Raw genomic sequence first — 11,242 nt, forward strand, 5'->3', positions numbered from 1 at the left:
CCTTCTTTCATCTGAACCCAGGCATTCAAATCATGCATGAATTCCAAAGTCTACGTTACTAAGTCCAACTTGAAAATTATTTCAAACCCCTCATTTCACAGCCAATGGATGAGATGATGGTCCACAATAAACAATGGGAAGTTGAGTCAAGAGAGAACTTATCCCTCCCCAGTTCTATCAGCATCTCACATTCACCTTCACTGAAGCTCTACCCTTTACTTCATTGTTTCCGTTGTGCCATATCAAAGTTTCTTCTCTTCAGAGAAGAAATGGAAATGGGGAAAACCTTGAGTATCCCTTAAATGTTATGATATGAGAATAACATGTTTATCAATTAATGCAATAAAGTATTATGCTCCATAAAATTTCCTGCCTTTAAGATGAGACTATGGCTTTAAATAACTATCATAAAGATTATATTGAAATAACAGAAATCCAAGTAGAAAATCATTCATAGTCCCAAGCAAACGAACAAAGTTAAAATTTTGTCCACATCATCTACTTCCTATCCTTGTGGCATATTCAACTTTTACATGTTTATAGTATCATAGATACAACTGTATGCTCTTTATTTTATATTAACGTTATATAGTACATACATTTTCTATTTTGTTGCATATTGACAACACAGTTTTACAAATAGGACAAAAACCCTTTATTCCTCATCATTGGGGGGGGTGGTGTCTTCTGTGCTATCCTCTCCAACCATAGCAAAGCACTTCAGTCAGAAGACATATAAAAATAGCATGAGTCAAAGAGAAATACCTTTACATCAAAAGAAGATACTTGGTTGACACAAGATTAAAATTTCCCAAATGCTCTATATTGAGATATATCTAAGCAAAATTCCCAGAATTCTGTCAAAGCATGAATATTTTCCCATTAAAAAATTATCAATACCCTTAACAGTACCTTTTATTATGCTTCCATCATGACCTACATGTCAGGGAGCATTGTTCAACGGTGAGTCCTTGTGGGGCCATTGCAGTCAACAAGGTTTTTTAAATTTTTATTTTATATTGGAGTCTAGTTGATTTACAATGTTGTGATGGTTTCAGGTGCACAGTAAAGTGATTCAGTTATACACATACATATATCTATTCTTTTTCAGATTCTTTTCCCATATAGGTTACTACAGAAAATTGATTAGTGTTTTCCAGTAAAAGCTATAGACTCCTAAGCATCTGGGGCATCAAACCTAGTTGAAATGTTTCCTCTTCATGAAATATCAAGCCTGATAAAACCATTCCAATTCACTATAACATAGTAGAACACAGAGAATCTCAGACAGAGACCAAGTAGAAGGTTGTAATGTCACATAAACACTTCCATTTCCAGATAGCTAATGACTGAGATATGATTGTAACTGAAAAATATCAGAACCACATTGGAGAGCATTTTAACTTCTTGTATATATATTTTAAGATAATTGTATTGTGAATGGTACATTGTCAGATTCTGACTTAGTCATTTTGTTTTTATCAAGAAGTCCCCTTCAGATGGTTTCAGAATTAGATATTTGGCTCAATTTAGCCTTAAATGCATGTTGTCAAGATTCTTACACTCCTCACAAAAGTGCTATTTTAACAATACTTTCTTCTGTGCATGCTGAATATTTTGCATTTATCTATGCCCTATTTGACCATTCTATTAAAATTCACTAAGCATCCTTTCACTTCTCCACCAATTTTCAACCCTTCTCTTCAATACCTCACTTTCACTTAGGACCTTGTTTTTGAGACCCCTTCCTTCATGTTGGGCCCTACAGCTTCAGAGTCAACAGACTTGAGTAGTGTCCTCTGTCCACAGACTATCATTACCATGCTCTAGAACTTTAAATATATTGCTACAGATGGGCTTTGCCTTCTAAAACATCTACAATGGCAACCATTCCATCTAAATAACAAACTGATGTTAACAGAGAAAGCCTAGAAAATTTCACTTTCTTTCCAGAAAGAACAAATGCATTCTCAGGTGACTTGCCTTCATCAATGGGCACCTGTAACTTTAACAATAGAAAGTGGAGGCCAGGCCCAGTCAAAGAGAGAATAAGATGCAGTAGGACTTTGGAGAGCCAACACTTCTGTGTCATCTCCATCATTCAGTACTTTTAGGCAGTTTATTTATTCAATTAAGTGTATATATTGAGTTTCTTCTATGTGCCAGGCACAGTTTTGGGTACTGGAGCTATAGTAATTATGACATTTCCCCTTCCTCAGGAGTTTATGACCTAAGAAAGAAAATAGTATCTACATAACAAGACCCCTGCTGCTTAAGGAATCCCTTTGGGCATATCAGATATCTTAAAATATTAAAACTAGAAGAAATTACAAAAATCATCTAGTCCAACCCCTCCATTTTATTGATGGGGAAACAAATTCAGGGAAGATAGTTGAATTAACTACCTTCCAAAACCCAAACAAGACTTCATGGGTTCCAACTCCTAGTCTGGGCCGTTTTCCACTGGATTACACCATTCCTCTCAGATCAGGAACTTCTCAGGGACTTAAAAAGAAATCCATCCTTCTTTCCATAAATATTGGGGGCTTTCTTTCATTACAGGGGCTATGATTCGATGCTCAAATGGAGCTCTGAAGTGAGAAAATAAGGCTGGAAATAATTTTGCTAAGGATCCAGGCACTGAGCAATGGCATCCTGCCAATAACCATAGTCCTGTTGAATTGTCATCTGTCGCCTTTCATTATTTGTTGACTCCGCAGAGGAGTTGGCAGCACATTGCACATAGGCTCTAATTTCATACAGCTAATGGTTTGCAACCAAGCTACACAGCGTGTATGTGATACAAAGGCAAAAAAATAATAATAATATAAGATAAAGTAAGGAAAAAGAAATGCTCCAAAAACAGAGGTATTCGTAGAAGACTGCTTTTAAAAAGCTAAATGGAGCCACCTAGTGACAGAATTCTGTTAATGGATTTATTGTATTTGTAATAAACAGGAAAAAAATTCACAGACTGAAAGATATTATAAATGACTGTCAGGACCAGAGACTAGTTTTGCATATATAGAAGACCTCAATTGTAAAGGAGATATGATGAATCTATCAAGGTTTTCCTTTTTAAATTATTTTTATTTTGCATTTATTGTCATCAGAAAGCTTAAATGTGCCTTCTGAAAAAGCTCAAAAATTTTCCAATTTAAAACTCTTCAACAAAGGGAACAAGTTAGAGATAATTGGATTCCACTTTTAAATTCTTATATTTCGCCCAACTGAATTAGGCTCAAAAAGTCAATTTCTTTAAATTGGAAAATATCTGTTAAAGTTTTCAAACGGAATGGGACAGGTTTTTTTCCCTATGAACTTGAAAGAGTCTTTTATCAATGAAGCACATTTTAACAACAAAGCAATAATTCTAAGGAAGCCAAGGATGGAGAAAATTGGCACTCCAGGTAAAACCCTTTGTATCTCCAAATAGAATAAAACTAACAACTGTATGTACTTACTTAAAAGGGATTTATACAGACATACATCTAATTAGAACATTGCAGAAATGCTGTGATTGTTAGGACAAATCTTGAGTCAGGATCACATCAGATTTTGTTAAAAACTCAAATTGCCTTCTCTCATCTGAGAATTGATTTATTATTAATTAATCCTGAAATCTTCCACAATGATGGATGTTTGATAACAGATAAATACCAAAGATTGATACTTTATATGAATAACAACTTACACTATGCATAACTAGATTCTCTATTATTTAAAATTTTATTGAAACATTTCTTAAAATTGTTAATGAAATTACAGAGGGAATGTGAAAGATGATTCAAGATGGTTCATTTTAGTTTTGTATATTCTTTCACTGACCAAAGATAAATTTGAAAATTGCTTTTGTTTCATTTTTTGTTGTTGAAAAACTTAATTGAAAATATTAAATGGCTGTAGCCCTTACTGATTGAGCCTCTGCCCAGAGACAGAAAGGGCAGTGAGAAAGGACAAACGCAGAATCTCTTGAGCCTTGTCTATGACTTATGATAACATACATAAGGTACATGCTGATTTCTGATGACTGAGATTTGATCGTATACATATTGAATATGATATTAGCACACTCTAAACGAAAATATCCTTGTTTCTAAGCATTGCTATTACATTCACCTACAAGTCAATCAAATAATAATTACAGCAAAGTAAAGATCAATAAAGCTGAAATCCTAGACATAACATTTTAAAAGTATTAATAATAAGACATACAATCAGATAACCCAAACAATTTTTTTAATAGTGTGGGTGATTCTAGCAGAAAAGAGTCTAAAGTTTATACAGCTCTGATGCATAATCTCAGACAATATGACAATGGGAAATGTGATATTGCAGCAGGGTCCTCAGGTAGTCACTATAGCTACAGTTCCAAAAATGCCCACCTGTGTGCATTGGGCAGACAAAAACTGCTCTCTGTGGTTAACACTATTTCATTGATGTTATCATTGAATACAAAGCATAATAAGATAAGGATAGCTAGCATTATTGAATGTCTGCTGTGTGTTGGCACTAGACTAGGAATTTCACATATACCATTTCAGTTAACATTTACAAAACTCTCAAGCTGTTATTAATTGTTCTGTTTTGCAGGGGAAAAAAACTAAGACACTAAGAGGGATTCTGAATCCTTTGTTTGCCTCCAAAGCCATTTTCTTTCCTCTGTATTTATTGAACTACATAGGAAATACATATGTGCAAAATACATCAGTGTTATATAGCCAAGATGTCATTCTAATTCTGTTTACCTGAAAAAAGTAATCACTCTTTCTAAGATCAAATTAAAATTCTTCACAGGAGGTAAACTAAAGATGCTCATTCCTTTGTTTGTTTTTTTTTTTTTTAAGAATGAGAGCCTTCTCTCACCATATTTTCTAAATGTATGCAATTAATACACAGGAATGTATGGAACTGGAGTAGATTAATCTCAAAGCCAAATGCATTGACCAATAAGTGCTAGTGATGTAATATACAGCATGATTAATATAATTAACGCTGTTGAACATTGTATATGAAAGTTGAGAGTAAATCCTAAGAGTTCTCATTACAAGGAAAAATTTTTTTCTACTTCTTTAATTTTGTATCTATCTGAGATGATGGTGCTCATTAAACATATTGTGGTAAGCATTTCATGATGTATGTAAGTCAAATCATTATGCTGTACCCCTTAAACTTATACAGTGCTATATGTCAACTGTATCTCAATAATACTGGAAGAAAAAAAAGAAACATATGCAACTAGGGTAGATTAATCTCAAAGCCGAATGCATTGACAATCAAACATTAGAGACCATAAGGATCATCTCCAAGGCTTGTGAAAATGCAGATTCTTGGGTTCCACTTTCAGAGGTCTTGGCTCAATGATTCTGATCTAGGACCTAGGAATCTGCATTTGGACTCACTTTCTTCCTCCAGCTACCCCAGGAGATTCTGATGCACATGGTCCACAGACAATATGGGAACAACTGTGATACATTATTCCTTTGAATTTTTGCTCAATTTCTTGGAATTTCATGTCACACCCTCAAAGTAATTTTTTAATTTTATTCTATGTTGTAATTATCTCTTTTTCATTGGTAGGTCTTATCAGAATTTTTACCCGATCATGATTGCAAGAAGGAAGGTCATCTTTGTGGGGTTGATTCCTAAAAGATCATTAAAATATTATATGTATTTTGTTAAGAAAGACTACCTTATATTGTTTAGAATTTCTAGAGTAAAATATCTATGCTAGCAAAAAATCTTTATCATCTATTGTGATTACTATAAGGGTCTTTGCTTTACTGTAACATATCTACAATTTTAGATATGTGCATAATCACTTGTGCTGTGTGAGCCCAGTTATTGTGCAAATAAGCAAGGAGAGTCCCGGATACAGTTCATCCTGATCCAAGACTGAACAGCAAGTGACAGCAGGACCAGACCTCCCAATGCCCAACCCCGTGTTGTTGCCAGGACACTTTTGTCACTTACCATGTGAGCATTCACCCACAAATCTGAACCTTACCTAAATACCTCCTAGGGTTCTTCCCTCTGTCATTCAGAGCATGCTAAAAAATTAAAACATTGGATTCTTTGGCTTTCACTTCCAGTCCCAAGTGCTCAAAGCAGAAAAGGGATTAAAGCGAGTGACCAGACGCTCAACGAACGTCCAGAAAATGGAGGTATTTAAGTCTTTGTTGTGGACCATGATGGAAGAGAAGATTGGGGTTAAAAGATGTATCCCAGGAACCTCTTGCTGCAGAGATGAGCCCAGAAAGGAAAATCTCATTCTGCATGAGTCCAAGGCTGTGTAAGCAATTACTTCCCCCTTGACTCTTAGCCACTGAGTTGCATGTGGTTCCCTCCAGCAAGAATGCACTGGTGCTGTTAAAGCAAAACAGTCTTGCTGCTAGACTTCCCCTTCTGGGGAGCTCTTGAAAGCCCAGCTCCCTCACCAAATTAATCTCTTCTACTTAATACGATCAGAAACATTCTAAAATACGAGTTTCACTTCATTCTGTTCTTTTCCATCTTTGAAGAATTATGAGAATGAATTCTATCAGCACACACAGAGAATACACACAAGTAAGCCTTGAAAGCTGTTTATACATATCTCCTCGACTAATTCTATGAGTCATAATACAATTCTACTATGTTACAAACATAATTTCAGTAATCATACTGCTACCTTCTAACAGGCCATAGCAGCCATGTTTGTTTTTTTTTTACCAGACTCTAGGAAGCATCATACTTTCAACTTATCGCACTTCCAACTTGGCCACAATGAGTGATAAACTCAATTCTATTCTCTAGCCCTTTTTTTTTTTTTTTACAGTGTTACATGTAGCCATGCACCTAGAGCCCCAATCCCTTCCAAACTCCCCGAGACTCTAGATTTCTCCCTTGTTCTCCCTCCCTGCAGCCCCATTTCTAACTGGATCATTGTGAGTTCTGACCATCCTGTTTTCCTTGGTCAAATTGCCTGATTAACCCTTCCCTGCTTCTCTGGGCCATTTCCTCCTTACCTGTCGCCACAAGCATCTTTGTGGCTGATGGCCTTCCTCATTTTTCTTCTGGTAGACTAACTTTAGAGCATTGTCTAGCGTAATAGAGACTTTCTTTATATTTTGGTTGGAAGATAACTTACGAACACAATGTATTTCCCATTCTTCTGGAGACTCACAATAATGGGATTTTATATAAGGCTGTATCATTGCATAAACTGTACAAATTAGGCATTATCTTTACTCAGAAAAAACAAAGCTAGCAAGAGTTTCTTTTATGTGTTCATAGTTCAGTAAAGAAACAAAATTATAAAATTAATATTCATTTTTTTGTCAGTCAAAACTATTTTTCCAGTTTTACTTAGATATAGTATCGTATAAGTTTAAAGTGTGCAGCACAATGATTTGATATGTGTATATATTGCAAAATGAGTACTACAATAAAGTTAGTTAATATACATGTCAAAATTACTTATTAATATATATCTTAGGTTATACAACACAATAAAATATAAGTGAACAAAAGTGCTAAATTCAGTCCAGCATTCATGTTTGTCTATATTCTACCACATAAGGTACTTGGAAATGTCTGAATATTTATATACAATACTGACAAAATATTCAAATGAGAAACTAAACTTTTCACTTTTATTTAAATGTTTGGCATCTGTGATATGATCTTTGTCTCAGCCCTTCACTTTCATTCCATGGCTACTTTCGTGCAAAATAAAATCTTATGTGTACAAAAAAAGGTAAATTAGAATGTCCAGAGATGCAAGTGTGGATGATTTAGTGATTTACTGGAGCACCAAAAAATCCTGAGTTCAGGGCTTCCCTGGTGGCGCAGTGGTTGAGAGTCCGCCTGCCAATGCAGGGGACACAGGTTCGTGCCGCGGTCCGGGAAGACCCCACATACCACGGAGCGGCTGGGCCAGTGAGCCATGGCCGCTGAGCCTGCGCGTCCGGAGCCTGTGCTCCGCAACGGGAGAGGCCACGGTGGTGAGAGGCCCGCGTACCGCAAAAAAAAAACAAAACAACAAAAACAAAACAACACAAAACAAAACCTGAGTTCAAACTTCACCTTATTTTTTTCTAACAGTTTGAAATTGAGAAACACCCTAAAACTCCCCAAGCCCCAGGTTCTTCTGTAAAATAGCGATATACATATAAATATTAAATGATGGTAGAATTAAGTGCCTAATATCACAGCTATCACATACTAGGTACTCAGTAAATGACAGCTAGTGTTTTCCATCCTGAAGTTATCTTCAATTTGTATACAATATCCCACAATGAAGCACAAGATTGTCACAGATCAGGTTCATCTTAAGCTAAGCCACATTTAGCAAGCTAGAAGCCTTAACCTACATGAGTCAAACTTCCCTTTTAAAAGCCTGACAGCTTGTGCAATCTCCTTCAACTCATGAACTTTTATTTATTAAAGTTCCACTCGTAAGGTAATAGGCATAGGAGTGCCTATAAACACAGAAACATCTCTTTAATAGATACCAAATTGCTGATAGAAAAGGGGATTTAATTTCCCCTTGAAGCCAATAACTCCATCTCCCACATTTACTTTGAAATAAAATAGATTCGATCTCTTAATAGCATTTTGTGATAATACTTAGCAATTTTTAAAATGACTAAAATGCACTTTTCCCTGCCCTAAATACATAGGCTAAAATTTTTATACATTTTTATTGCAGAATTTAAGAATTTAGCTCTTATATTAGCTGCATAGATGGCACTCTAATAGCAGTTTATCTTTTTCTCACTTGGATTAACTGATACAATACTTATACATAGTAATATCCAGTATTTCATTCTGTGCCAATAGTTTCTTCAAAGGCTGTAAGCAGCCAGGTTTTAAAATGTAATTTTTTTCAATGTAATATTCTACTATTATACTCTAATTTATTGAAAGTACATGCTGACCTTTAAAATTTTTAGTATTTAAGCAAAATTGAATGGGAAAGTGGTAAGCTTCTATATCTGGCATGTAGCTAATATGTGAGATTCCAAAAGTTTTAATAGTGAGAAAGTGTTGCAAAAACATACTCTCCACTGGTTTATTCCACCAATGGACATCTGGTTTGAAAGACAGCAATTAGATTTGGAAGTTAAGAAAAACAGCAAAGCTAACATTTGCCTACTTGGGTAAAATGTTTTCAAGTAAAATATTAAATGTCACAGACTAGTCACTCAAAAATACAATATTTTTTTTCTTCCAAAACTGCTTAAGCCCCTAAAAGAGAGTAGCTAGGACAAGGAGTAGATAAATTTCTTCTTGTTCCCTAATTTTTATTTTATTTTCACTACTCAGCATAATAAACCCCTTTCCCCAAACTACCTCCCCCATCTGTGTTCACTGACATCCAAGATCACAATTGATCACCTAAATATACATATGTGCATGCACATGCCTATATGCACATGTATACATATACATTCATCTATGAAATGATGTACTGTCTCAAGAATCATATTAGTATAAATTAAATCAAAGGATCATGCAGTATTAAGGACACATGTCTAAGGACTTCCCTAGTGGTCCAGTGGTAAAGAATCCTCCTTACAATGTAGGGGACACGGGTTCGATCCCTGGTCAGGGAACTAAGATCCCACATGCCACAGTTCAACTAAGCCCGTGTGCCACAACTACTGAGCTTGCGCGCCACAACTACTGAGCTTGTGCGCCACAACTACTGAGCTTGCACACCTCAACTAGGGCCCGCCTGCCACAAACTACAGAGCCCATGTGCCCTGGAGCCTGCGCACCACAACTAGAGAAGAGAAAACCCACACGCCACAACTAGAGAGAAGCCCACATACCACAACGAAGAGCCCGCACACCGCAACAAAAGATCCCGCATGCTTCAACGAAGCATGCCACATGCCGCAACTAAGACCCGACGTAGCCAAAAAAAATTAAATAAATTAATAATAAATCTTAAAAAAAAAAGACACACATCTATTTTCTCCTTCCCAAATCCCTACAAAAAGGAGGTTGTTTTAAATGACAAATCCACAAGCTAGGAGAGGACAAGAGAGGGGACAAAGCAGAAATGAATTTTTTGGAAATTGAAAAGCAGTCACATTTGAGAAAGTAAAATCTTAAACTACAATGAGGAAATCCAAGAAGCAACTCAATTTACAATGCAGAATCACCAAAGAGCTCTGGAATTGGCAGCCAATTTTTCTGGAAGTTGGGGTGAAAAGGAGTGATTAATAAGGAGGGTTAATTGAAAGTCTGCTTAAGAAACACTCAAATCTCCAGATTCCTTCCCTCGCAGTAGCAAAAACTAGTTTTACCCTTTGCAATAGTAAAATAGAGAGTTCCTGTGTATTAGGGAACACATGGGGTCTTTCAGGACAGGGTTGCTGTTCTTAATCTCCTTATTTTTAGAACACATGCAGGGTACTGGGACTCTGACCCACTTGCTTCTTGTATATCCCAGAATGCTGACACTTAGGCCTTTGCCCTCTAAGAGGGAAATAGGAAGCTTCTGCTTTGAGGAATATACACATTGTGGCTAAGCAGCCCTGCCAGAGAGCATCCTGCAGTGAAGCTCACAGTGGACAAACCCAACCGTATTCTCAGTGTGACCTTTAAGTTCCTCAGCGTTACTTAAGAGCAGCCACCAAAGATTATCAGACACATAAGGGAAACCTCCACTAAAAGATCGAGGCAAAGTCAAAAGGCAGAAAAAGAGCAATTTAAATGAAACAGGGACTGTGCAGAGATAATATGCATATATTAAAGAGAAAAGAAAATATTATAGTAATAAAATTAGAACAGGATGCTATCAAAATGGAATGATGTGATCATTTTTAAAAAGTGCTCTTAAAATTAAAAAATATAATAGACATTTTAAAAATCTTAATAATGTGAGTTACAAGGTAAAATTTAGGATGTCTCCTATGAAGAAAAATTTTAAAGGGGAGATGGAAAATGAGAGAGAAAAAGATAAAACTAAGTTAGAGGACCAGTCCAAAGAGTTCAATAACCAAAAAAAAAAAAAAATAGCAGTTCCAAAATAAAAGAACAGAGGAACACCAGAGAAAGAAACTAATTACTAAAGCAATTAAGAGATTTTCCAGCAAATAAAGTCATACGTTTCCACACTGAAAGGACCTAGCAAGAGCACACATGATGGATGGAAATAGACAACTTTGGTTATATTATCTTGAATTTTCAAAACACTAGAGACAAAGAATAATTTCCCTTAGCTTCCAGAGAAAGGAGAGAAAAAGTC

The sequence above is a fragment of the Pseudorca crassidens genome, chromosome 17 (genome assembly GCF_039906515.1).
Source record: "Pseudorca crassidens isolate mPseCra1 chromosome 17, mPseCra1.hap1, whole genome shotgun sequence".
Taxonomy (NCBI): domain Eukaryota; kingdom Metazoa; phylum Chordata; class Mammalia; order Artiodactyla; family Delphinidae; genus Pseudorca; species Pseudorca crassidens.